This window comes from Lepidochelys kempii, chromosome 2 (genome assembly GCF_965140265.1).
Source record: "Lepidochelys kempii isolate rLepKem1 chromosome 2, rLepKem1.hap2, whole genome shotgun sequence".
Lineage (NCBI taxonomy): Eukaryota > Metazoa > Chordata > Testudines > Cheloniidae > Lepidochelys > Lepidochelys kempii.
The window spans coordinates 195,806,938-195,832,652 of NC_133257.1; positions in this window are offsets into that span (position 1 = coordinate 195,806,938).

Here is a 25,715-nt window from a genome sequence, read left to right on the forward strand (position 1 = left end):
GTACTATTATTCAGAATAATTTTTAATATGTACTGTATGTTTCTTATGTGCAGGATAGAAAGAGACAGACATCCAACCTACTCTTTACCTCTTATGTTGTCTTTTCTGTGGTTCACTGAAGATAAAAGCAGGAGGGACTAGACCAGCAGCATGAGCCAGTCAGATACTTAATATCTTCGTTAAAGCCAAATATTTTTTCCCCCTAGGCTGGAAGTTATACAGAAATGCTGCCTTGGTGAAAAAATATGTTAAGAAAATGACTGACTGAGCAAATATGCCTGACCAAATGCATGCCAGCATATACTCCAGTGAAACACACGGAAACGACGAAGGTCTCATTTCACAATGCCAGACTAGTATGTAGGTCTGCCTATGTGCTCTCTCCCTCTCCCCCCCACTTGGATTGCGCCCACTGTCATAGCATCTAGACACCTTACAACTCTTAAAACCACAAGACATTTCTGAGTCAACCCAGTGGTTAACTTAATAATATTGTTGCCGCAGCTAGCACAGGCCACTAGTGTATATATGCTTGTTATACTTCAGTTAAACAAATTGGTTCAATCAGGATTTTCTTCAGAATACCACTATATAAATCCATGGTATGCCCATACCTTGAAGACTGAGTGCAGTTCTGGTCACCCCATCACAAAAAAGATATATTACAACTGGAAAAAGTACAGAGAAGGGCAGCAAAAATGATTAAAGGTATGGAACAAGAAGAGATTAAGAAGACTGGGACTGTTTGGTTTAGAAAAGAGATGAGTAAGGGGGTGAGCAGTCCCCATGCACTGCTACAAGCTGGGGACCGACTGGCTAAGCGGCAGTTCTGCAGAAAAGGACCTGGGGATTACAGTGAGCGAGAAGCTGGATATGTGTCAGCAGTGTGCCCTTATTGCCAAGAAGGCTAACAGCATATTGGGCTGCATTTGTAGGACCATTGCCAGCAGATCAAGGGAAGTGATTATTCCCCTCTATGGCTACATCTGGAGTACTGCGTCCAGTTTTGGGCCTCCCACTACAGAAAGGATGTGGACAAATTGGAGAGAGTCCAGTGGAGGGCAACGAACACAATTAGGGAGCAGGGGCACATGACTTATGAGGAGAGGCTGAAGGAACTGGGGTTATTTAGTCTGCAGAAGAGAAGAGTGAGGGGGGGATTTGATAGCAGCTTTCAACTGCCTGAAGGGGGATTCCAAAGAGGATGGAGCTTGGCTGTTCTCAGTGGTGGCAGATGACAGAACAAGGAACAATGGTCTCAAGTTGCAGTAGGGGAGGTCTAGGTTGGATATTAGGAATAACTATTTCACTAGGAGGGGGGTGAAGCACTGGAATAGGTTATCTAGGGCAGTAGTGCAATCTCCATCCATAGAGCTTTTTAAGGCCCGGCTTGACAAAGCCCTGGCTGGGATGATTTAGTTGGGGTTGGTCCTGCTTTGAGCAGGGGGTTGGACTAGATGAAAAGTGAAGGGGGTTGGACTAGATGTAAAGATCAAGCTATGTAAGTGATGATAGGTTACAAGGAGTTCTGTGCAAGTACCAAGGCATAGAGTAAGCAAGCTGCATCTACCCTCAGTGTGTAGGTAGATGGAAAAATAAAGAAAAAAATGGATTTTAAGTATTGGGTAGCGTGACATAGAGGGACCTGTGCCTTTAAGGGCTGAGCTTCTAAGAGAGAGAATCTGGGTAGGGTGCTGTGCAGCTCTTACTGCTGTGCACAGACAGTTGGAAGGAACAGGACTTGAGTAAAACAGAGCTCCTGCAAGCACCTTAAGCAATGTGTGAACAATAAATGTCTCAGGTAAGCCTCAATCTTGCAATCAAACCCACATAAGTGAAGTGCTGTGCCCGTGCAGAAACCTACGGAATCCTACAGTGGGGCTTCACATAGATTCGGGGTTCACTTTCATGGATCCAACTGCAGGATCAAGCCCTGGTTACCCTTGTCCCCTTCCACATCCAGAATGGATTTATGCCTTATGTATCTCTGAGACAGCTATAGTATGGGAAACAAACTATGTGTTTTTGGTCTAAGATACCCTATACATTTGCCTCACCCATTAGAAAGGTATACGCCCAATGTTTTTTGGGAACAATCTGCCTGCTGCAGAAAAAGAAACCTGCCAGTCACATGAAGTCATTTGGTCAGTGTTTTGCATGGTATTTTCCGCATGTTTTCTCTATTAGATCAGCAGTCATGCCCTCGTGTTCCACATTATCATCCTTTTTCCAGCCAGTGTTCCACATTAGCAAATCAGCCAGCTCAGAAATGCTCACGTTACAGTTTTGTATTTTTATTTTTTTAATTAATAGGAAGTGGTTCTCCATTATGCATTATTGCTGATAAACTGTTTCCTTTCTTCCTTTGCACGCCATCCAGGAATGAGACGATTGTTTCTTCAGTGGCTATACTCAAATCCTGCCAGGAGGAAGGCAGCTGTGATTCATAGAGGATGAACACTGCCATGATGGTACAACCATTCTGCTTTCACCAACAGGGGAGGCTTTGCAACGAAGAGCAAGAAGGATTTGAAATGTGTACTGCCCTTATGATGAGCCCTTTGCTGTAACTTTCTCTGTGACCTAAAGCTATTATACTCTGTACCTAGCCGCATCATTTGAATCCTGTTCTTTGTATGTAATTTTCCTTTGCATTTTAATCTACAGCTGACTCTAAGCCCCTCTTACTTTTCCATTTAGCTGTTATGATGAGCATCCTTTTCCTGCCTCACTGTAAAGAGTAGAGCTAGGTATATCCTTTGCAGAAAATCATTCAATCAATTAAGTGTACTTTTTTTCTTTCCGTTCATGAATTGTCTGTGAAGAGATTGTGATTTTCTCAAATGTGTATACACTTTTCAAAATTATTGAATGATTAAATTCAGCAAATAACTCTCAGTCTATAGATCATTTGCAGGCAGCTGGGTGAGAACATTCAATATTCATAATTCAAGAAGTGTGGGGTGGCTTTGACTGGACTCATATTGGACATGTGGTATTATTTTCCTGTTCCCTAATAGGATAGGTACAATTCTAAAACACAGGTTACTAATGACTGCTTATGAGTTCAAAATTTGCTTTCTGCAAATATTCACTTAAAATTCACCAGTTCTGAGAACGTTCTGGATAGTAAATTTATTTGTTAGGATATTCTGAAATGCAAATCTGAACAGGGCACAAACACAGTAGAAGCGCCTTCAAAATTTGGGAGGGAGCAGAGAGATTCACTCAGCCCTAACAACAAGTTTTACAAAAACACTTGCAAGATTTGCATCTTCTTTGCTCTAAAGTGTCCAATTTTTCTTCAGGAAAAATATGAACAATGACTTGGCTCCCATTGGTATCTCAGAGTGTACATGGGATTGGACATATAACCCAGATTCTTGCTCACATGCACAAGATTGAACAGAGCTCCAGATTTGGGCACGGGGAAGCAAATTCCTCACAATGACATGTTGTCAAGGACCTTTTGGCAGGACTATTTCATCATCTTCTGTAAACAGAGATCCACTGCTAAGCTCAGATGAGTGCATACCACAAGATACTCCCAAGAACTACAGTGTGTTGAGCCCTAGTAGTCTAAGATTCCTCCTGTCTTCTGATCCTTCCCTAAAGATTATTTTCCCTTTTCACTTGTATGAGTCATTGCACCTGTTAAAGTTTATTTCTCTGTTATATGTCTATGAATTCCAGTTTGATTGTATGACTCTCTGTACAATTATACACTTGGTGATGTCTTTCCCTATCTAATGTAACAGTCAGGTTGAATTATGTCATCCTTCTTGTGCTATGAGGAGGGGAAAGGGTTTGGCACCTAGGTGTTTGTCCGTGGATGGGGAAGGACCATCAACAATTGAATAACCTTGTTCAGGCAGGACAATGGAGACTACCAGACAAAGACAATTAATTTGCTAATGACACTTATCTGTTGTAAGGAAAACAGAGGGTTGGAAGCCACACCCCAGAGAGGACTGGAGAATGAAAGACATAAGGTGTTAGAAACTGCTGTTAAAAGGAGACTCTCTCTAGCAAGTAGATACCAGGACCTGAAGACAAGACTGGGAAGGAGGAGAAGGAGTACAGGAGGATCATGGACTCCCTGGAAGGACATTGACTAAGATCCAAAGGGCCCTCCAGTGGGATGAGGATACTGAGGGAGGGTCTTGCATGCAGGTGTTAGTTATTTTTCATAGATGTGTATATCTCCTGTGCTCTGTCTATGTGTAAAGGGTGATTGGTTTTACAAATTTTTCAAGTTCTGTGTGTTCCTTGCTTTAACAGGTCCCTGAAGGGTGAAGCAGCAATTCAGAATACTGACTAGGGTGGCTCTCTAGGGAGAATGTGCTTAAGATATTGGGAAGACTTGGAGGGTGAGCACTGGTCTTAGGAGCTTGGGCAAGAGGACCCTAAGGTCCCACATCCAATGAACAGGGTACTGTATCTCTACCCCAGGAGTGTGACAGAGGCTGGACTTGGAGATAGTCCTGGAGGCTACTCAGACCTATTAGGCTTAAAAACACATGGGATCCAAAGGCCTGGGTCCAGCACAGGAGTCCCATCCATAAGGGAACTCAACCAGGACTGACACGTTCTTCTCTCAAGAGCTTTTTGTGATCTTTTTTCTGAAGGATGCTATTGCACTGTATTGCATTTTTTTCATAAAACTCCTAATAGACGAGAAGATTTAATAATTCCTTTCTAGTCGAAAGGATCATTAACACTGCGTTCCCACTGGTGACTTAGCAATACTGCTGCTGCTCACAAATACCCACAAATTTCTCAAGCTGACTGTGCACAGATGAGCACAAGGGCCATGTAACATGGTTCTCACCTCGCTGCTAGTGGGCCTCCATGTGTCTAGTCCTGGGAAAGTAGCTCTCAGAGCATCAGGTGCCCGCCTGCTCTCTACGATAGTCTCTCTTCTGGAAACTTGCCCTGTGGTGAAGACCCCATTTAGTCCACAGTCCAAATGCCTTCTGCAAATAGTGTTCAGCTCCAGCCCCAGCTCGAGGCTCTGTGCCCTTATACCAGTGGCTGGTAGGGGAACGAGCCCAGGGATTCTATAACCAGCAATCCAGGTTTGCTCAGTCCCCGTTTCCTTTGCTATTTCCTGGGTTCCTTTCTACGCAGCCTCTTTCTCTTCCCTTGCCTGTTTCTGAGTTTATCACAGGAGTCCACTCTACTCCCTGTGGCTACTTTATCCCCTCCAAGCCTCTTGTTAGACTCCTTACTCTAGGGCAGGATCTCAGGTATACTTTTTCCCTGGACTTCCCCCTTGTCCCTGATCACCTCTCTCATCCCAAGGAATGCCTGAAGCTTCCTTCCCCTGCAGCCTCATTCTGCTTTCAGCCTCCTGGCTTTATAATGCTGCACCAGCTGGTCTTCACTCTTAACTAACCTTGGCCTTCCCATTCCTGAGTGACACCAGATAACCTGATTGTCCTCTCAGGCCTTCATCAATCCCATCATGGCTGGTGGTGGGTGCATGGCCCATCACAGGACAGAGAGCTTAGCAATACACCCTATTGCTCAATGTATTCATACTCATTTTACCTGTCAGATTCTTCAGAACAAACATTGTTTTACCATATTTACAGAAAGTTTTTGGTGCAACCCTTGCCTCCTGCAGTCAGTGTTTCTTAAAATCCAGATGCTTAGGGGGAGAAACTCTTTCCAGGAATACTTCTCCTTTTAGAAAAGTATCTGTAAGAAAACATCAGTGTCCCATTAAGAATTCAAAATCCCAAGAAATTCCTTCTCTCAAAAGATCCTCAGCTCCCTCCAAAGCTCCACTTCCTACACCCAACCAAGATGAAGCAACTACATGAAGTTTCTTAAATTGACTTGCTTTTTAATTTGCATGAAAAAAGTACAAAGAAAAAAATCACCACCACTTACTAGTAGGAAGAATCAACTTTGCCCCCTCATCCTCAATAGAAGCGGATTGCATACAACTCTAGAAGGAAAGGTGAGATTGTGTGTCTGGCCCAAATTCTCAGGGAAACAAAAGCCACTCATTCCTGGGAACAGTAGCTCTGCCCCAGCCTGACCAATCCTCAGGATTGGAGGAGGTGGTGTGGGACACGTTTTCTCAGGGGGACCAGATGGCTCAGGGGACTAATAAAGTAGTTCTGAGCTTTTCAGCACCCGTTCATGAGCTTAAATATGGCCTGTGCTGGTAGTGAGGGAAAGATGTCACCACCACCTGATGGCAGATTGGTAGTCTTTAGTGTGAGCAGAATTGATCCCATATAAAGTCAGTGGCAAAACTCAGTGACTTGAATGGAGGGAATTGGGTCTATGAGTAATGAATGTTGGTGGTGGTCTTAATCCATTAACTGCAGGCAAAGATTTCATCAACATGAAGAACAAGAAAGAATCCTTTAGTTCAGGAATGAAGTACTGTTGTGGGGCTGATCTGGAAAGCAAAAGTGCGAGAACGGGAATGCACCTGTTCTGAGGCAAAACAAATAACCAGTTTCAAGGTATCTTTCACATTCATTTGGATATTTAAAATAAAATGGGGAAGGAGGAGGGGTTTTCATGCATAGCACTGTAGAACACATGCAACCCCTGGAAATGGGTCACACTAGGAGAACGCTTATGAATTAAGTTTTTAAAAAAACAGTTCTAGTATTTTTCACCCTATTATTGATCTAAATGGTCCAAACTGTGCAAATTTACAAACATTTCCACAGATATTCACACATGAATTTGCTTCCACTTTTTACTTGCTTATTGGGTGAGTTTCATCCCTGTGCAGAGAGCCAACACAACAGTGAATTTCACCCTCTGTGAGTATTGGAACGATTGACTCTTACAAGCATGAAAGTTAGATGAGAAGGTTGGTCTGGTAGTTAAAGCACTGGCCTGCGATTTAAGAGACCTGATTGCTACTCCTGAGTCTGCCACTGATTTCCTGTGTGACCCTGGGCATGTCCCTTAATCTCTTTGTGCCTCAGTTCCCCTTCTTTAAAGTGGGGATAATAATGATTCAGTTAAACTCTATGTTGGGAGTTACATTGTTCAATAACAGTGAATATGTATTAGGAACACATCTATAAGCAGGGTACTGGGAGAAATTCCAAATATATAAGTTAAATATCGTCAGACCGGCCAAATGCCCCAACTATGAAGAATCCTGCATGGGTGGGAGAGCTCACCAAGAACATTCACAAAGCTACCTCTGTATCTTCCTTTACCACAATGCCTCCAAAAAGCTTGGCAAGAGTTAGGCCACAGGTGTGCTGAGATCATAGACAACTCCCCACATGTCTCCTCCCTGCCCTACCCCCGCTCCCCGCATTCTCCCCACTGCCCATTACCTCTGGGCGGGGCGCTCTGTCCTCCCGCTGTGCCGCCTCCCTCGCAGCATGTTCGGCTGATCTCCAGGGCAGCCAGGCCGGGGCAGGGGGGTCGCTGCTTCGTGCAGCGTAGCCAGCTGCCTGGGAGAGTGTCTGGCTGGAGAGGGGTGGCAACGGCAACCTGCTCCCTGCCCAGGCTCGGCTTCTGGGGACAGGGGCGAACTCTGAGCATGCCGGAGGGCATGGGCCCTCTGGCTCACTCGGCTGTGGTCCCTGGAAGCCGAGCCTGGGCAGGAGGCAGCCCGCTGCCACTGCAGCCAGGTGCTCCCCCAAGTAGCTGTTGCAGTGCACCGGGCAGCATCCTAGATTAGCCGGCAGAGGCTCTGGACCCACCCCTTCTGCTCCCCGCCTGGGCAGCTGTGGGGGGCAGGAATGGGACACTTCACCTTACATGCCCCCCCCACCATGTCACCTCTGGCGAGATCACTGCCTACCATCCTGATCAATACTGTCTCATTATTGCGCACCCCCTCTTTCTGTACAAATTTGTTGTCTCTTGTCTTATACTTAGATTGTAAGTTTTGGGGGGTAGGGACCAAATCCCCCCCATTTCTGTATCGCACTTAACATAATGGGGTCCTGTTTCAAGAGTCGGGCTCCTAGGTGCTGTGGTAAGACAAATAACTAATGCCCCCTCCCTTCCGGCCAAACAAAATCTGCGCAGAAGAGGAAGTGAAATAGCCACGTAGAAAATGACCAAAACAGTTTTGAAATTAGTTCTGAAAATCAGCCACAGTGTCTCCCGCAGACTCTCAGGGATGCCCATGCACTGACGAAGCCCTGTCCCTTTGCTAATCAGATGTTCCCCTCAGGATGGCAAGCAAGCACAATGCATTAGATGTCAGTTACACAGGCAGGCTATAGGGAGAACGGTGCTTTTCATGGCCCTGGATCCTCTGCAGCCATGCCTCCTGGATTCTGTGACATCCCAGTGCAGCAGACTGGAAATTATGTGGCAGCTAATTTCAATGAAAAAAGGTAGGTTTTCAATGAATGAAATATGAAAAGGATTTGTACAATCATACGATGATATTAAACTCTATTTTTTTATGCTAGGCCATATTTTCAGGTTTTTGTACTGGCAATGCAACATAGAAGTGGCCAAGTTGCCAGTGGGAAAGCTGAAAGTTTTGCAAGCTGGTTAAGGGGCATGTGGGGCTTTTGGCAACTGAGAGCCTTGAAAAGGCTCTGGTTGAAAAGTACAGATGCACAAGTAGAGCTATACCAGCAAACTCCTTGGTGGACACACCCAATACAGCTTAAACCAGTTCCCAGAACGGAAGCTATACCACAAGGGATTTTTTTGCCAGTATAACTGTCTACACTAGGGTTTTTTCGAGCATAGCTATGCCAGTTGGGGATGTGATTTTTTTCATGCCCTGAACTAACTTAATTATGCTGGTAAAACTTCCTAATGTAGACCAGGCCTAAGAAGGTGAGGAACATAGTCTGGGCTTGTGCAACACACACAGTAACTTGATTTCTGTTAAAATTAAATGTCAACACCATTAACTATTTCAATAGTCATCTGAGATTCCGAGCTGGATTTCATCAAAAAAGATTAGAAGCAGGTGGGCCTTAGTACTGCCTGGGACAGACGAAGATAGCAGATGCTTGCACAATGACCTGACCCCAGTTGATGGGCTAAGGAGAAGATGATCAGGATAAGGATTTCACTGAGGGGATTGGAGCAGTTCACTCCTCTTAGAGCTATTGTTTCAGCCTGTCTGCAAACTCAGTAATTACATTTGCATTGGTCTACACTTGATTCAAGTGTTTTTCTTCATAACCATGGCTTAGTAACATTATTTTTAAATGAAAGCTTAGATTCTGGAGCACAGTTCTGTGGCAAGGGGCATAGTCTGTGGCAAATTCCATGCCTGTAGAATTGCAGACTACTTGATGCCCTGATATTCATTTATTAAGTGCTTGTTTAACAAGCAAATGTGCTGCTCCCATGGTCTCAAAATAGCCTACATTACAGAAAAACATTTAATTTTCAAATACTAAAATAGAATATCGTTCAGTTACAGTTTTCTTCAGTCTTTGATCTTTGTTTATTGTTCCAGGTACCGTTTCTATTTTGGGGTCAGAGAGCGAGCCTGAATGCATCCAACCATACCAGATAATGCAGAGAGAATCTTAAGGCTAGAACACATATCCAGCAATGAAAAGCAGTGGACAGAATGCCAGAAGGATTATAAAACCGGTCATGTGGTTTTTTTAAATCTGCAGGACAGGTTTCAATTAAGGCAAACTGGGTTCAACAATAACAGAAATCAAAGCCAGGAAGTCAGGGCCTCCCAGCTCACCTCCCCCTATCTTTTTTATCTTTGGGCCAGATATAAAAACAGCATTTTATCATGAAGTTCAGAAAACTTTACACCCCAGGTAAGGGAGAACTACTCTTGAAAGAATTAAAACTCACAGATGACAACATATGAACTTGAACATGCTGCTGGCTCATTGTCAAAAAGATAACCTACTCATATTCTGAAACTCACCCGTGGTATATAGGCAGGAAGATGTTGTATTTTACCATTGTAGGGTGACAGACTTTAAGCCAAAATAAGCCCTTGAAATGAATATACAGTTTAGCATCTAAAACCCTGCAGTGTCCCAACTATGGTAAAGGAAAACACTTTTTTCCTGTTGCTATGTACATTGGCACATATCCTATCCAAAGAATTGTGCTTAAAGTCTTCTGGAAACACCTGCCAACAGACTACTTGGGAACGTTATTTAAACAAGCATACCTGCCAACTTTCCAGCACTGTTGACTTTGCAGTACCAAAAAACGTGTACTATTTTAAAACATTCTTGATGGATGACAGGAATTGAGCCATAGGGATGAGGCACAGAATGTGCTCAAACTCCTGTTTATAATTTTCAGAGCTGCTCAAAGCATGTCAGTCTAACACAGAGACATTGCAGTTTGTAGCAGTATGCAGTGGTTGGACTCTTGACAGGCGTATATACATGATAATGGTTCAGATGGAGCTGTGTGAGGGAGGGAAGGATACTGTTTTTCCCCATGATACTTTGTGCATGCGTGCACACACACACACGGTCTCCACTCTATCGCATGAGATTTCATGCCCCTAAACAAGCAGCTCTTCAGGACAATAGATACTTTTTACATGGATTCAGGGGGAAAAAATCATGCAAGGCCACTTTCATATGACATTGTTGTTCTCAGAACATTTTGTGCAGAAACAGAAATAGGATGGTGGCCATCTGTGCAATGTGTCCTTTGAGTGGAAGGGAGAGGCAGGGTGAGAAAAAAGCATTATTTACAAAATACTCACTATCACAGGGCAAGTACACTGTCACCCTCTTGGGGCAGGGCGAGGGTGTTACAGCCCTGCAACTAAGTCCACCCGCCCACCGTTGGCCTCAGAGCAGTCTGGCTTAGTGTTCTGAATCAATCTGGCTGCCCTCCCTTGCAGGGCTATGCAGCGTAATGGCCAGACTCAATATGGTTGCCCTCTCTCACAGGGTTGTGTGGCCGAGCAGCTGGAGTCAATATTGATGCCCTCTCCCTCAGGGCTGTGTGGCCTAATGGCCAGAGTCAATATTGGTGCGGTTTAATGGCTGCAGGGAGGATGGGCCATCACATGGTGGGGGGGCTGGAATAGGGGGGCCCAGGCCCTCCCTACTCCACTGAGGTCCCAGGCCAAGGCCCTGTCAGCGGCAAGTGTACTCATGACTGTGTCAGCGGAGATCCTACCAAAACACGCTGACTTATCGCTCACATCTACAATCGGATCAATGTATAGTCTCCCTTGGGCTACTTCCTACCCTGGCTCTTGATGTGGCAGTCTGGGCATCTTTGAGGTCTCTGGGTTCCTCGGCCTGTACAGCTCTCTGCGGCTCTGCTCTCCCTCGGGCGTTCTCAGGCAGCTGGGTATCAGCCTGGGTCTCGGCAGGTCTGGCCTCTGTAATCTGGGGCTTCAGCAGCTCCCGGGCTGGAGGTAGCAACGTGCATCCTCCCTGCTCAGCAGCCAGCCCTGACTGAGCTGAGTTGCTCCCTTTTATACTGGTGCCCAGTTGGAGCATGCCCAGCAGGGATGGAGGGGCATGGCTTCCTCAGCTCACAGTGCAGGGTTAACCCTTCCCTGTCCATTGTGAGGTGAGTACACCCTGTCACACACACATATATTGTATAAACATACACAAACCATTTTTGACAGAGAAGGGGATGGCTGGGGAAAAGCAGTGAACAGAGTGGAAGAGAGTGGAAAGCAGGCTTTGAATGCAGCTGTCATGGAGGACGTGAGGACAAAGAGTACAAGAATTGGGGATCCTTGGATGAGGAATGGGCCTTGTTATGTTAAAGTAAGTGCAGGGAGTGTGGGATAGTGGTTAGATGAGGTACTGGGCTATGTAAAGGAGTGAGAATAATGTGAACAAACCAGAGGTGACATAAACCCCAGTGTAGAATGTGACTACAAGGTCTACGTACACTGTAAATCCTACTTAACCTGACTTTGAAGATTTCAGTGTTCTATTCTGTTCCGGTTCATATAACAGGCCTATCACTCTGATATCTTTTCACCAAGAAAAGTGAGACTGTCCTCACAACTGGCTTGAGACAAACCCTTGCTCCGAACAGTCACCGGGGATTGATTTCTGGGACAAGGAGGTAGTGATTGTCCTCTGTCCCCATCCAGTGTCTTTGGTAATGGCAGGCTCATTCCTCCACTTCTGTCTTTTGGTGCACATTGATTCTCTCCCATGAACCTGAGAAAAAAAAGAAGAGGGTCAATAAAAACCATATTTTAAACATAGGGCATAGGCTCAGCTAATCAGCTCCAGAAGAAATACTAAGACTTCCATCATGCCAAGACGCTCAACAAATCCAGCTTCAAGACCAAAAAGGCACCAGGAAGAGCTGGACTAGCCTTTTTGCTGACACACAGATGGAGCCAATGTCATGTTTTCATGGAGCATCCACCAGCTCAGAACAGGGCACAATTCAAGTGTTTTTAATTTTCTGATGAATATTTCACTCTGTCTCACCGTAGTTGTGAATCCATCTGCCACGTGTAATTTGATATTTCATGAGCTTTAAAAATCTGTTGTTACCAGCTACGGCACAGGACTAGGCTCAACTGTGCTTTATGTGCGGCTATAAAGAAATCCTGTGGATTATAATTTCATCTTGAAATATTTATATCTCTATAGGCCTTTTTCTGTCCAAAGAAAGTCAATGGAGCTTTGCCCATTGACTGCGATGGGAGCAAGGCTGGGCTCTTACAGCTTCATCCAACTTCTACTCAAGTTAGTGGAAAGACTCTCATGGAATTCAGTGGGCATTGGATCAATCACAAATCATTAATCATGAGGCAAAAGGCTCACAAGATTGAGCCACAGCAATTCCATGCCTCAGCACTAATCTAACATTTTTATATAATCCATCTCGTACCTTCTTCTGCTATAAAACAACAGGGTAGTGTCTTCTTTAACATTTTTAAACTCTTTTAAAATAGTCAGAGCTGGTATTTAGGGTTGATTGTGAAAAGATTGCCCACAAGAATATATGCCTAATATCCACCAAAAATGTGCATATAAGTATATACATTATACAGTACCGGATTTACAATGGTGCCATGGTTCTGGGCCCACATGCAGAAGGGCCGTGGTTCTCAGACTGTGGCCCCACCCCACATTCCGCCTGTACTCTGCCCCGAGACTCTGCCCTGCTCAGCCTCTTCCCCCTGAGGCCCCACCCACCACTTGCTCCTCTCCAACCCCTCCCTCCATGTGAGTGGTGGGCAGGGCCTCAGGAGGAAGAGGCTAAGTGGGGGAGGGACCTCAGGGAGAAGTAGTGGGCAGGGCAATGGTCTGGGTGCCAGGCCCACAAAAGATTAATCCGCTCCTGACATTATACACACAAAGTATGTATGTGACAACAGTATGAATTCTGTGGAGTACTGTGCGTGACATGAGAGCAGTCTATTGGCATTTGCTTAATTGTGGCCATTAATTTACATCAATCTTTCATACATTGTACATTGAGGGGGGGCGCTTTGCATCTACAAGAATACCAAAATGTGTGGAAGGAGGCCATGGGAAGCTCTTTGTACAAGCAACTGGAATTTTAAATTGCAAAAATGTGCACTCCTTACTCTCATTCTAGTTGTGCAAATTCAGAGTGCCCTCTGTAGGTTACAGAGGTGGTGCTTGTAAGGCAGCTCAGCCTCCACTGTGTACCCTCTGTGTGCTGTTTAGTGGGAAGTGATCCAGTTTTAAATGGATCTTCTCTGTTTTCAAATGACGTACATGATTCTCTCTGTTTGTGATGATAGCCCTACACAGTGTAGCTTAGTATTGTCCTGCTCTGTGCTTTATTTCTCTTTGCATGACATCTAGAGAAAGTTGCTATAAATTTTCTGGAGTTTTGGCTTCTACTTCATCCGATTTTCTTTCTTCTTTTGAACAACATAGAAACCCATCACATAACTGTGTTGCACAATAATATTTTTAGCAGAATTATTGCTTTAACAAGATATTTTAAAAAGCCTCTATGGTATTTTAAAATAGTTGGTTTAGTGCACAGAATACATATGCAGTGCTGTGATATTCCGTAAAGTTCAGAACTCTGACTCCATGGGAGGAAATCTTGTTTAGATACTGTGAACTCTTTTGCCCAGAACTTGTTTTCTGTATTTTTGTATAGGAGATTCAATAATAAAATTAATTAAGGTAGGAGGTATATTTTAATACCATGAGGTAATTTTTGTGGTGAACTGTTCTGTATTTGACATTTGGAAGTCTTTGCATTACCCTTTGAGTCTAAAATGTTTGATATTAGAATATGATTTTTTTTTATTGGGAAAGCAATCTCTAAAACCAACTTGAGATGTTTGTCTAGAATGCATTATCAGTATTTTTTATGTATGCAAATCATCAGGGAAACAGGCTAACAAGTTTTATCTGAACAAATGCTCTTGAGTTCTGTATACAGTATTTCGTGCTCTAGCTGCTGAAGTTAGTCAATCAAATTGTGCCAGTTAGGAACTCAAATAGGTTTTAAATTTTGCATGTGCATTTAACCACTTACTTATGCCTGCAATGTCAATTTCATTCTTTTAAAAATACAACCATTTTTTCCATCATGAGCAACATTGCACAAGAACTGTAATAAATGCATGAACAATCCTTTTTGCAGAAGTAGTTATGAAAACTTAGATCTAAGATCTAATACCCTGAAATTCTCTGAATGGAACTTCAGGGAATATTAAGTTGGGATCCATAAGATGCTAAACGTCATCATACAGATAGAACCTCACAGCAAAGCCAGCTTTAAGATTGTGAAAGTTCATTCATGGCTATTCTTGGTCTGTCTCCATCACTTCAGTCTGTCTGTTGCATCACAATCCACCCAGTTTTTTCTGCTTCATCTTCTCTTCTGCCGCAGTGGTCCAGGCCGAGCTACCAGAACTTTAAGGCCTGGAGTACACTAGAAACGTAGGTAGACGGAAGCTGCCTTATGTCAACCTAATAAGGCACGTGTCTACACTCCCAGGTCCCTTTTACCCACCTAACTTGCCTGTTACGTTGACTTAATTACTCCACCTCCATGAGAGGCATAGTGCTTAATTTGATGCTGATGGGTTGACAGAGAGGCAGTGTAGACACAGTGTTGTGTAAGTCGACTGAGTTGGCTTCCAGGAGGTGTCCCACAGTGCTCCACTGTGACCACTCTGGAGAGTGTTTTCAACTCCGCTGCATGGCAGCTAGGTACACAAGAAACTGCCCCTCCCCTCTTAAAGCCCCAGGAACTTTTGAATCTCCATTTCCTGTTCGATCAGCGTGGAGAGCTCAGCAGCCCAGCTAGTCATGGAGACTCAATGCCCCAAATGCGCTCCAGCCTGGAGTACACAGGAGGTGGTGGATTTTATTGGGCTGTGGGGAGAAGCGTCTGTGCAGGCACAGCTCTGATCCAGCCACAGAAATGTTGACATCTACGAAAAGATCATGCAGGGCAAGGTAGAGAAGGGCTACACCAGGGACACTCAGCAATGCCACATGAAAATTAAACAACTATGGCAGGCGTACCAGAAAACAAGGGAGGCAAACAGTCATTCTGGTTCTGCATCACAGATCTACACTGAGCTGCATGCGATTCTCGGCAGCGACCCCACCTCTACCCCTAAACACAGGGTGGTTGCCTCCCAGGAGTCTGAGTGCAGGGCCACCTCAAGCCACAATGAGGAGGACATTGTGAATGAGGAAGAGGAGGAAGAGGAGAATGGGAGACAGGAAAGCAGGGGATTCATTCTCCTTGAGAGCCAGGAGCTATTTTTAACCCCGGAGCAATCCAGCTGGTTTCAGGATAGCATTGTGGCCGAGCGCGGTGCCAGGGAAGGCACCTCTGGTGAGTATGCAATTCCAATCAAACTGTAGGGGTTATAAATGCCTACATTTCATGTTCAATATGAAGAAAAAGTGAGGTGCGGTGGGTATCTGATTCACAGTGTCCATTCCAGCTATTCAGAGGGTGTCCCCTGGAAAAGAGTGTTTATGTGCACAGGGGTGGCCTGGGAATCCTCCCTGGCAAACTCCAGAAAACTTTTATGGAGGTACTCTGCAATCCTTTGCAGAAGGTTTCTGGAAAGGGCTGCCTTATTTCTTCCTCCATAGCAGGACACTTTCTCATGCCACTCCAGTATTAACTCTGCTGGCATCATTGTGGTACACAGCATAGCAGCATAAGGACCAGGTCTATACCCAGATGCTTGCAGCATCTGCTCTCTTGCTGGCTCTGTTACCCTCAGGAGACTGATATCATAGGATCACCTAGGGGAGATGGTGGACATTTTCATTACAAGGGTTCGTACTGCAAACAATACAGCATGTGATCCCCCACCCATGGTAATTTATGGGTCCCTCAACTATGGTTTCCCTAACATGCCAGGGGGTTGGGTGACAGGGATCGGCATTGACCTCAGAATCTGCAGGCCAACCAGCAGCATTGGGGGTGGTGATTTTGTGTTCTCTCGAGGCCACAAACCCCACCCCACAGAGCCACTGTGGATGAAGACCACAGTTTGGGAGGCTTAACTCTGGTTCCTGGTCTCCAAGCACCATCCATGTCACCAAGGGAAGGGGGCATTGTCTGCCTGCCCACCTGTGCTTCTGACGTGGAGCTAGACCAAGGGTATGCATAGACAAAGGTTTGTGCTTTGCAGTGGAAAGCTTGGCCTTCAGCACAGCCTTCACACCAGTGCAGAGGCTTTCGCAGATTAGAAGACGGAAAAAGAGAATGTGTGATGACACATTCAATGACATAATGAACGCCTCTTGTCAGCTGACATGGAGCTAAGATCCTGGAGGATTTCATTGTCTGAAAAACTGGATACAGACATGGATAGCAGGAGAGCATCCCTGGAGCATGAGCATGCCGTGCAGGATGAGATGCTGTGGATTATGAAGGACCAATCAGACATGTTGAGGTATCTGGTTGATCTTCAAGAAAAAGAGTTTGAGGCTAGACTCCCTCTGCAGCCCCTGCAGAACGGTTTGCAAATGTTTCCGTATTCCCAATCCCCTTCCCCCATACATTCCAGGAAGTGCAGGGGAGAGGGAAAGTGCAGTATCCCAGGAGGCACTGGGGGAGGGTACTAGGAACAAAAGGCTACCAATCAAAGACTTTTGATGGGCAAGATTTCTGTGCTTACACAGACAGTCTGACTTAGATTCTCCCTTCCCAGATGTATCACACCATTGCCCAAGGTTGAATTATTTTCCTGGTCTTTCAGTTTCTTTATGCTTGTCTAAAAAAGTCAATGTTTAGAGAATGAAACACTTTATTTATTCCCAGCATGAGGGTTGAGGGGAGAAAGGAGGTACAGAGAAAGTGATGTGATGGAGGGGATGGTATGGGAAGGCACGTCACAGATAAGTGGTGCATTTTACTTTTGGCTCACTATTGAAATGGGGTTTCAAAGCCTCCTAGAGATACAGAACTCCTTGTTGGGCTCATTTTATGGCCCTGGTATCTGGCTGCTCAAAATTAGCTTCCAGGCTATCCACTTCCCCATCCCACCCCTGCATAAACTTTTGTCTCCCTTTGCCTCACAGATAATATGGAGCAGACAGCAGGCAGTGATAACAATAGGGATATTGCTTTCATTGAGGTCTAACCTAGTAAGCAAACTGCGCCAGCGACCCTTTAAACATCCAAAGGCACATTCCACCATCAGTCTGCACTTGCTCAGCCTGTTGTTGAACAGCTCTTTACTGCTGTACAGGTGGCCAATCTACGGCTTCATGAGCCATGGGAGGAAGGGGTAGGCTGGGTCTCCCAGAATCACTATTGGCACTTCTACGTCATCAATGGTTATTTTGTGATCTGGAAAGAAAGTCACTGATTGAAGCTTTCTGAACAGGCCTGTACTCCTAAAGATGCGTGCGTCATCCACCTTTTCTGACCATCCCACACTTATGTCGATGAAACTCCCCACGTGATCCACCAGCGCTTGCAACACCATTGAAAAGTATCCCTTTTGGTTTCTGTACTCTTTGGCAATGTGGTCTGGTGCTAAGATAGGAATATGTATGCCATCTATTGTCCCACCACAGTTAGGGAACCCTACTGTGGCAAACCATCCACTATGTCCTGCACATTTCCCAGAGTCACTACCCTTCTTAGTGGAAGTCAATTAATGGCCCTGCAAACTTGGATGACAACAGCTTCCATGGTGGGTTAACAACTCCAAATTGATTCCACACTGACTGGTACCAATATGGCATTGCAAGCTCCCACAGAGCAATTGCCAGTTGCTTCTCCCCTGTCAGAGCAGGTCTCATTTTAGTGTTACTGTGCTTCAGGGCTGTGGAAAGCTCTGCACAAAGTTCCTGGAAAGTGGCCTTCCACATTCAAAATGAGCCGCTGCTCATCATCACATAACTGCATAATGATGTGATCCCACCAGTCAGTTTTTTTTCCCTGAGGTCAGAAACAGCACACTACCACGTTCAGTTGCTGTGAGACTGCCAGCAGCAACTGGGAATTGTTTCATTCTATGGCTTGCAGCAGGACTGCTTGAAGGACATCATGAAGTTGCACATGACAGCTCTTGTCTCAGGCCTGGAAATACTGCAGAATAAGGTGTGAGGTGTTTGTAATACTCACAACAAGAGTGCACAGGTGAGTGGGGTCCATGCTTCTCAGGCTATGGCGTATGCACGGCTAAACCAAGCTTTTGAAAAAAGGCAGGTAAAAGCAGGGCCATCCCTAGGAGGGTGCAGGGCCCAGGACAACCCAGGCCCTACCCCCACTCCATCCCTTCCCCCAAGCTGCTGCCCCTGCTCTTCCCCTTTCCAGCATCCGGCCCCTCCCCAAGTGACGCTCGGAGCTAGCGGGGTAGAGCGGGGCTGGCTGAAGTCGCTGCTGCTGCTTCCTGCCGCTGAGTGTGGGTCCGACCCCTGCTGCCGGCACCAGGCACCCTCCTAACCCCCCCGCACCCTAATCCCATCCTCCCTTGGCTGGCCCAGTGCCCCCCACATGACATGCACACAGAGCCATCCCTAAGATATGGCAATTCAGGGCGGCTGCCACAGGTCCTCCCAAAGCATCATGGGAGGTTAAACCATGTTTCCACATCCCCTGTGACAATGTTTTGGTCCCATGAGGCATTGCAAGCCCTTCCCCCAAACCCCTGCGGCTAGTTGCACTGTGGGATAGCTATTCGTGGTGCACTGCTAGTGAGACAATTTAGGAGACAGTGTATGATTCAGATCCATCTTTTTTGGTTCGCCATTCCCTAGGGACTGCTCTGGGTAAAAGTATGGGAGGGAGGGAGGAAACTGCATCTACCGAGACAATGAGCGTGGTGGAGTGCCCAACCAACTTAATTACTGTGGCGGCTAGATGTTGACTTAAATTAAGTCAAGTTAACTTTGTAGTGTAGACCTGCCATAAGTCAATTCCTCCAAACAGCAGCCAGACCTCATACCCAAGCATTTCATTTGGGACTAACCTGTAAATCAAAGCCCCTGAAAATCAGGCATACTCCTATCAGCCCCAGACCCCAATTCACAAAAGCTCACTTAGTTTGACAGCCTCAATGCTACAGATAGAGTCAGTCTGTAATAAGTCCAGCTGTTAGGAAATGTGAAGCAGGTTGCTGGGGCTTTACCAATAAAATTGTGTTGAATTTCTTTGTGCATGACTGCATTTACTTCCAGTACAGCTGTACATAAGGGTGAACATGTATAAGGGAGGTGGTACTGAAAAAAAAAAAAAAGACAATGCAGAGCTCTTCAGGGTAGTTAGGGCCGATCAGAGGACATTGATATCAACTGTATGATGATCTGCTCAGCATGGCAGCAGTGGGGTGGCTTGATTCTCTGCTCCCTTATGCCAGTATTACACTGGTGCAGTTCTACTGATATCTGTGGAATAATGGAGCAGAGATCAGACCCAAATTCTTTTACCATTGTAATAATGAACTAAGCAAACAATGGAATGCAATCCTTAAAAAGCTTGAGGTAATGCCATCAGGTACACAGAATATTTGGGGGGAGGGGTGGATTAAGACCCTGGTAGAGCAAAGAATTTAAACACATGCTTACATTTTAGCATGTGAGTTAGTTTCACTGACTTCACTTTGACTATTCACATGTTTAAAGCTAAGCATGTACTTAAGTGCCCAGTTTGCTGAAACTTTCTAAGTTATTTTGACTAATTAAAAAGTGGTAATTCAGTTATTTTTAGCAACCAACACAAGGAGTGGTAGTAATCACCATTTCATTCATTGCAATTGATCTTCCCTCTCAGAGAAGATACCAGTTAGCAATCTGATGCTTCTGTAATAGTCTCACACTTCACTCTTTGAAATATATATATATCCCCTGTGCAAACATGAGATTTAATCCATTGTTTGTTTATAGGTTTCATATCTTTCGCACTTCCACTATATACTATATTCTGACAGGCAGCATATTAACATCATGTATAATGTATACAATACCAGAGTCTTTAAAATGATCGTGTCTTTTAATGCAGATACTAATCAATGTGGAAAATGGCTCAAGGGAATTGGTTCTTTTGACAAGGCTTGGAATGGAGATAGGGAAATGACAGAAGAAATAGGTACAAAAATATACCATTCTTGTGCTCTTAAATTTCCAATCTCCTGGACCTTTTCATAAGCTGAAGTAAAAGAAAAACCTTGCAGCTGCTGCATGCACATTTATGCATTTTAGATGAATATGAATATTTATGCCTTCAGACACAGACATTATTTCTTACCACTATTTTCTAATCGCAGCCAACATACACTTTATGTATTTCTTGGCTTCTTCATTTGGACAAGACACAGGGATCTAAGAGAGCTCAGGACTGCATTACAAAAAAAATCATCTACTGCTATATATTGAGGGGGTTACCAAACCCATGGGAAATCAGGGAAGCAGATAGGCCAGCTCCCCAGTGCTCCACCTCTAGGCCACAAAATCAGGAACATTTGCTGTCCAGGACAGGACCACTTTATTGAGGCAAGCCTTATGTGACTAGGTAGCAAAGAACACTCTGTGCTTAAGCAAAGCCAATACCCAAAACCCATTTTTCCATAAACAAGAGTCAGCTATGGAGACATAACTCTTTTTAATGCTGTCTGGATGACTTCATTTGCAAAGTATTCCAACGCTTACCATAGATCATGTGATTTGCCCAGCTTCATTCACTCGGAAAACTGATCTGTCCCTTTGCTTCTGTAGTAGAGAGGTCATTTATGAAAGCCTTCTGAGGGGTTGCATGAATATATTGGGTCACTTAGATCTCAGAAAGTGTATTTCTTCTCCTTAAGAATTCCTTCTCCATTTACTTTTATTGTTATTTTTTTAACAGCTCCAAACATTTGCAACAAATGTTAGCAGGCATCTAATAGTTACAGCCACTGGATACAGTGTTGGAGGGTTTGACTCTGGGAACCCTGTATTAGGAATATTTTTTATTTCTTCCATATACTAAGTTATGGGTACATGCTAAATACCTGCTTCAGATAATTTTCATAAAGCTCTTTGTTCTTTATTCCCTTTCTGTTTATACTTATACACTGTATGAAATCTGTGCTTTTACTTTCCTTTAAGCAAATTTAAATGAATGTAGTGCTCACAAATAGCACTGGATTGACAGCGCTATAGAGGGAAGTCCTTTCTCACAGAATAGGTAGAATTCTGCAAGCGTTTCCACCACTGCCCCTCCTACTTCGTCTGGCCTGGAGGGATCAGAACTTGGTCTGAGAGAAGTGTTCAGATTTCTCCTGGGTAGGTCTACACTGCAGCAGAGTGCTTCCAGCCAGGATAGATCGATTCGCGCGAGCACCACTTGAGCCTAGCACGTTCAAAACGGCGGCGTAGATGCTGCAGCACAGATGGTGGCTTAGGCTAGTCACCCAAGTACAAGACTGCCTGACCCTTTGGGTAGCACCAAATATCAGATAATCAGATAGCCACCAGCTGATCTCTCCACAATCCGCATGAATTGCAGAGTTAAAGGTACGGGGCTACTTTTCTCATGGAGGGGGTCAGAGGGGAAACAAACGCCACCTCCTAGAGACCTCAGACAGGAGCAGGGCCCCTTGGGGTAGGTGCTGCACTAATATAGGGGCTCTCCACCTTTTTCTTTCTGAGGCCTCCCCAACATGCTAGACCGGGGAGGCAACCTATGGCAGGCCTGCCAAAGGCGGCACGCGAGCTGGTTTTCAGTGGCACTCACACTGCTGGGTCCTGGTCCGAGGGGCTCTGCATTTTAATTTAATTTTAAATGAAGCTTCTTAAACATTTTACAAACCGTATTTACTTTACATACGACAATAGTTTAGTTACATATTATAGACTTATAGAAAGAGACCGTCTAAAAACGTTAAAATGTATTATGGCACGCAAAACCTTAAATTAGAGTGAATAAATGAAGACTCGGCACGCCACTTCTGAAAGGTTGCCGACCCCTGTGCTATACAAACTCCACGGCCCACCTGTGCCATGACAACAACTGTTTTTCTGCATATAAAAGCCAGGGCCGGTGTTAGGGGGTAGCAAGCAGGGCAATTGCCTGGTGCCCCATGTCACAGGGGGCCCTGAGAAACTAAATTACTCAGGCTTTGGCTTCAGCCCCAGGTGGCGAGACTTGGAGCCCCGGGCTTCAGCCCCAGGTGGTGGGGCTTTGGCTTTCTGCCCTGGGCCCCAGCAGGTCTAATGTCAGCCCTGCTTGGCAGACCCCCTGAAACCTGCTCACGGCCCCCCAGTTGAGAACCCGGACCCCTGTTTGAGAACTACTGTACTAACACACACAGTTCCGGAGCAGAAGAGCTTACAATGTAAAGTATATTTATGGCAGGGAGTTGATTATAACTTCACGATGGTGTTGTCATTTCTCTGGGAGGTACAAAAATTTGTGTTTGGTCACCTGAGGGGTTTTTACAAAGATGGTATTGATCATCAGCAATCATTATTTTTTAGGCTTTTTTAGTGCTCAGTTCAGCTGATCCTGAATTCTGAGGCAGTGGTTTTTGCAGAGAGGTCAGTGTCCCATTTCTGTATGGTCTCCATTTGCAAAGTTAGTCTTTGATTTTATTTGCTAATCGCACTGAGGTATGCCTATAAATCATTCTCTTCTTTTGTTTCTAGGCCTTTTCAGCTAAGGTCTTTCACTGGCTACTTTCCCCCAGGGCTGCCCACAGGGAGGGGCAAAAGGGGTAGTTTGTCCCTGGCCCACCATTTGAGAAAGCCCTTAAAATGACGGAGGGGTGACTGGGCCAAATTTGAGTGAAAGGCATTGCAAACGGGGTTGCAGCACTACTCATGTTTGGTCCAGCCACCCTCCATCATGGCAGAATGGTGTCTGGGCCAAATTTGAGTGAGTGGCATTGTGACCTGGCACACTGGTTCACAGCATCAGTTAGGTTTGATGCCCATCATGTATAGTGCAGGGAGTAACTCGCCCACCCTGGCTGGGCCCAAATCCCACCATTACCATCACTGGCATCCTGAGGCTGGGCCCGAGCTGACTCCCTAGGCTGAGAGCCCAAGAATAGGAGCAGGGTCGGGGTCCTGCTCCTACTGGCAGCAGGGCTGGATCTCAGGGAGAGGCAGAACTGCAAGTGGCAAAGTGCCCCATCCTCCTGGGGAGGGCAGCAACCCAGCAGGCCTGGGGCCTCTCTGACCCATCCCCTCCCCTTGTCTTAAACTCTTTAATCTCCATGGTAGTTTTTTTTGGAAGGATTGGGGGCGTCAGTTTCAGATTTGGTATTTGGTCCCAGAACTCTCAAAACCTCTCTGCAGCCCTACTTCCCCCAAGAAACAATTCCTGCATGCAGATGGAACAGCTCCAAGATCTGAAGGAGAGAATATTTACCAAAGACAAGACACTGCTGCTTAAAACTGTGTTGTTTGCTACAGTAATAAGGAAAGAAAAGAGATCCTGGAGATAGAAATATACTAAGAATTGCACAGTGCTATAGAGGGTCCTTTGAGTGTCACTCTTGGGGCTCAGGCCATCATATGGCCCACCTCCAATAAAGTCTGCAACTTAATAATCAACTGTAAAGACTCCTTGGGTTCCATAATGGGTCACATACCAACCTGCTTTTCAGATTTTACCAAGTTGGTGGCAGTATCCCTTACTTAATAGTTAATTAGCTGAAGATACTCCAAGCAACTCAATATAACAGCAAAAAAAGTCACTATAGATATTCTCTAACACACCAACATATCAAAGAGGATTTACCTGCCATGATGTACGGCTGAAATGCCTATGGAAATGCTACAGCACAGGAAAGAAAAAGGATTGATCTGAATTTTATACTATCTGTCTCCTAAATTCCTAGTACTTGAGTGCACACAAGCTTGTACGCTTTTTTCCCCCAACATTTCATATACTCCAGGAAATTCCTGAGAGACAATTTTCTATCTAGTTATACACTTTAATTCCAAAAGTGATGTCAGTGAGAAGTTATAGTGCAGCGGTAGAAGCATCTCTTGTTTTGTCTCGCAAACAGTACAGTAATTTACGGCTGTACCACTAAGGGATATCTATGCTAGTCTCCTGATCGTATCAGGACAGGATGGTGAAGTAGCCCTGGAAGCAAGGCAGAGTAATTAACTGAGAGAAAAAGTGGTCTCTACCCAGAACGACAAGGGCAAATTTGCTTGTTCAGCGTCTCAAAGGCCATGTCTTATGAAAATATGGGGAAACAACAAACGCATTGCTTACTAATTGGAAAAAACAAAGGCTGGGATTTCCAAAGGGCCTGAAGGGAGTAAGGCACCAACTTGCATTGAATTTCAGTGGCAGATGGGCATTTAACTCCCTTAAACTCCTCTGAAATTTCCAGCTAAAATACATAAAAGTGTATGGCACAACCAAACGCACCAGCACACGTGCCATTAAAAAGGAGGGAGGAGAGAGAAATCATTCTCCTTTACTGCTGCAATTACATTATTGTAGCTATATTAGATATAATGAGCACTAATAAGCCACACTTCTCTTTGGGTATTCAGACAGTGCTCTCTGTAGACTAAAGCATGGTTATGCTTCGGATAAACTGGGTTTCAAAACAATTTAAATTGGTGGAGTGACTGGCTTTCCACTGGAAGAGATTCCAAGTGAAACAACTCCACAAGATGTCCATTTTACCCTCTCTCTAATTTTTGGTCAGAGTCCAGTTTTAAGAACTTAGCCTACTTTCCAGTTTAACCCATTTCCTCTGCCCACCTTCTCATTCCCTAGGAATGCAAACAACAGAGGAACATTAATATTTGCTTTATTATTATGTCTTTAAGCTAGAGAGAGACAGATCTGTGTGTTGGGTAAGGTTTGTTTTCCACTTGGGGTTGCCCCTGTATGTTCTGAGCCTATCAAGAAGCAGACTAGTTGGAAGACCAGGCCATCCATCTCACTCCTTGCCTGCTGTCATTTTGTTCTGATCTTGGCAAGGGAAGGCAATGCCAAATTGAGGCTACTGGTTTTGATCAATAACTTCTTTACTTCATATGTCTCTCTCTTTCTCAGTGTCTGAGTTGTATCTTGCTGCTGGAAACCGCAGAATTTTGGCCTTTTCCCTAATGAATTTTCACTTCCTATGAGTTTTCGTTTTTATTTAAAAAACCCAGCATTTGTCTCTCTACAGTAAACAAGAAAAGGACACACTGTAACTACGACATTTAGGTTAAAATGTTGGCGTCCCTGGGAAAAGCTGAAATAAGATGGTGAATGCAAAGTGAAAGCCACCCAGTCCTACCGCTGGGATGAATGATGATGAGACACAGAGCTATTAGCAGTTGCTGAGGTAACATGAGGCGACTGTGTAGTCACTTGAACATTTCTCTGCAGGGCTG